Source organism: Vombatus ursinus, unplaced genomic scaffold, assembly GCF_900497805.2.
Source record: "Vombatus ursinus unplaced genomic scaffold, bare-nosed wombat genome assembly UNPS02014791.1, whole genome shotgun sequence".
In the NCBI taxonomy this organism is placed as follows: domain Eukaryota; kingdom Metazoa; phylum Chordata; class Mammalia; order Diprotodontia; family Vombatidae; genus Vombatus; species Vombatus ursinus.
The window spans coordinates 81,136,516-81,140,008 of NW_020954569.1; the positions used below are offsets into that span (position 1 = coordinate 81,136,516).

Consider the following 3,493-nt stretch of genomic DNA (forward strand, 5'->3'; position numbering starts at 1 on the left):
CTTCTTCTTCTTCTTCTTCTTCTTCTTCTTCTTCTTCTTCTTCTTCTCCTTCTCCTCCTCCTCCTCCTCCTCCTCCTCCTCCTCCTCCTCCTCTCTTTCTCCTCCTCCTCCTCACTGAATACTTTTATTCTGCCCATAGAAGCCACTAAGGATTTGGCCTGTGAGCTTGTCGACACTGCATCACAAGTACATGGCTCCACACATCAACACCAGGGTTGGGGGTGAGAACAGGTCATTCTATCCCATTCACAAGATGATAAGGGTCTTCCAACAGAGTGCCAGATGATCAGGTAGTTTCTGGTAAGACAGTTCTAACGAAGCAGTGAGGACATCACAGAAAGGTGAGGAGAGAGGGAAGTTAAGCAGCTGAGGTCCCTGCCCCCAAAACAAAACTGGTCTAGTACTTGGTGCTGCCCATTCTTAGGGCAGGAGCAGATGTCTACAGAGATGACTGGTGTCTGTGAGCTCTGAGGCCTCCTGGCCACAGAGCTTACTTGACCCAACGGTTTCTGAAGTTCTTCCAGCAAATTTAGCCTTGCTGCCCAGCTCTTCCTCAGTTCTGAGAAGCTGGTTGTACTTGGCCAAGTGCTCAGATCGGCAGGGGGTACCAGTCTTGATCTGCTTAGTGCAGAGACCCACCACCAGGTCTTCAATGAAGGTTTCTTCCATCTCCCCAGAATGATGGGAAACCATTACTTCTCACCCATTGGACTGGGCCAGCTTGCACACTTGGTGAGATTCAGTCACTGAGCCAATCTGGTTCACTTTGAGTAGGAGGCAGTTATAGGCTTTCTCGCTCATAGCCTTTTCAATGTGCTTGGGACTGGTCACTGTGAGATCATCCCCTACCACCTGGATGCCTACAGTAGCAGTGAAATTCTTCCAAGCTTCCCAATCATCCTGGTTAAAGGGATCTTCAATAGACACCTGGATAGTCCTTGAAGCTCTTGTAGATGTCCCCAAACTCACAAAGGGAGATGTATCTGCTGGAATCATTAGGAGACTTAAAGTCCAAGTCATATTTCCCAGATGGGAGAATTCCGAAGCAGCAACATCCATGACAATGACGACCTTATCAGTATAGCCAGCCTTACCAACAGCATCTTTTAGCAGCTCCAGGGCTTCTTTATTCTCCAGGATGTTAAGAGCAAAGCCACCCTCATCTCCTATATTGGTGGTGTCCTGTCCATATTTCTGCTTAATCATGCTCTTCAGTTTGTAGACCTTAGCTCCTTAAAGTTTGCTGCTCCAACAGGAAGGATCATGAACTCCTGCACTGCCAGCTTTTTACCAGCATGGGAGCCACCGTTGATCATGTTGAAGGCTAAAACAGGCAGGATGACTTTATCATTGCCTGCAAGGTCAGCAATATGGCAGAACAAGCATCTCAAACCTTATAAACAGCTAGACGTTCCCAATATGGCATTCGCACCAAATTTAGATTTATTCTGAGTGCCATCGATCTCTGTCATCAATTTGTTGATCTTCTCCTGCTCCATAACATTCAATTTCTTGCTAATCAGGGTCAGGGCAATAGTTTTATTGATGTGCTCAATTGCTTTTGAGACACCTTTCCGCACATAGTGGGTCTTATCATTGTCTCCAGGGCTTCATGGATGCTGGTAGAAGCACCACTGGGCACAGCTGCTCAGAAGAGACCTTTTTCAGTGTAGAGTCAACTTTAACTGTGAAGTTTCCACGAGAGTTAAAGATCTCTCTTTCTTGTAGACATGTTGAGTTTCTGGATGGGGCTTCCTCTCACTGGGCTCAGAGAACAGCCAAGGGCCTCTCACTTTCTTCTTAATTGCTTACAATCTAGCTTTAGACCTTATTATTTGAATAAAATTGCTCTCAATTACCAATGATTTCTCAATCACTAAAGCCAATTCCCTTTTCTCAGTCCTCATTCTCCTTGACTTTTATACGGCTGATCACTCTCTCTTCCTTGATAAGTTCTTTTCTCTGTTTTTAGGAAACCCTTCTCTCTGGCTCTCTTCCTACCTATCTGACTGCTTCTTCTCTGTTTCCTTTGCTGGATTCCCAACCAGATCACACTCTCTAACCATAGGTATCCCTCAGGATTCTGTCCTGGGTGCTCTTTTCTTCTCCCTCTATACTACTTCATTTGATGATCTTATCAGTTTCCATGGATTTAATTACCATCTCTATGCTAATGATTCTCAAGTCTGCCTTTCCTACCCCAAACTCTCTGCTGTCTTCCAATCTTGCACATCCAACTGCCTCTCAGACATCTTAAACTGGATATCTAGTAGACAAATTAAACGTCCTAACTTAACTCATTATCTTTCCCCCCAAACCCTCCTGTCCTAATTTCCCCTATTGCTATAGAGAGCAGCACCATCCTCACAGTTTCTCAGGCTTGCAACAGGAGTCATCGTGGACTCCTCACTATCTCTCCCCCACCCCTCACCAGATGTAGTCTGTTACCAAAGCCTGTCAATTTAGAATTTACGTCTCTTGAATATGCCTCCTTCTTTCCTTTGAACTGCTACCACTCTGAGGCAGATTTGAATCACCTCATGCCTAGATTACTGCAATAGTCTGCTGGTGGTTCTACCTATCTCAAATCTCTGTCCACTCCAATCTACCCTCCATTCTACCACCAAAGTGGGGTTTTTTATATTTATTATTTGTTTTTAACATTCTTTTCTTTTTAAATTTTGAGTTCCAAAGTCTCTTTCTCTCTCTGTCCCTCCCTCACTACTGAGTCAGGTGAGCAATGTGATATCAATTATATATGTGAAATTACGCAAAACATATTTCCATATTAGCCATATTTTTTAAAAAAGTAAAATAAAGTGAGAAAATTATGCTTCAATTTGCACTCAGAGTTCCTCAGTTTTCTTTTTGGAGGGGGATAGCATGTTTTCATCATGAGTCCTTTGGAATTGGTCTTGGATCACTATATTGATTAGAGTAGCCAAGTCTTTCATAGTGATATAAAAAATTATGAAAAGAGAATTGAAGTACAGTTATCAATATGATTTTAAAAAAAACAAGCTCACTGACACTAGGCTAAGAACTTACTTTATACTAAGTTGTTTCTTCCTGCTCAAAACTGATGCCAAAAATGTACCTTCTACAAAATTCCTGTTTCTAGAACTCTCAAGAACCTAGTTTTCTTAGATTTGAGATAACAGACACACCCTGAAGCTAATAGATAATAGCTATTTTTCCTTAGCTCTTTTCCTTGCCTAGTCTGACTCCCTATATAGCTTTCGTGATCTTGCCTACAATGTCCACGACAGATTATATCCACTCTGTGTTTGAGAGACACTTCAAGCAATTCATTACTTTGCTTTTAGCTTATTCCCATCACAGATAGTGCTTGCTCTTGGTTTTAGATAGATACTACTTATCATTTTAAGAAAAGTTCCGTTTATTCTTATGCTTTCTAGCATTGTTGTTGTTGTTGTTTTAAATAGTAATGGGTGTTATATTTTGTCAAAAACATTTTCTGTATCTATTGATG

General features: G+C 42.1%; 1 pseudogene; it reads right to left on the minus strand.

The window, feature by feature from the left end:
* Positions 1-420: 420 nt before the first annotated feature.
* On the minus strand, positions 421-2,396 carry LOC114047900 (annotated as a pseudogene).
* Between the last annotated feature and the right edge of the window lie 1,097 nt (positions 2,397-3,493).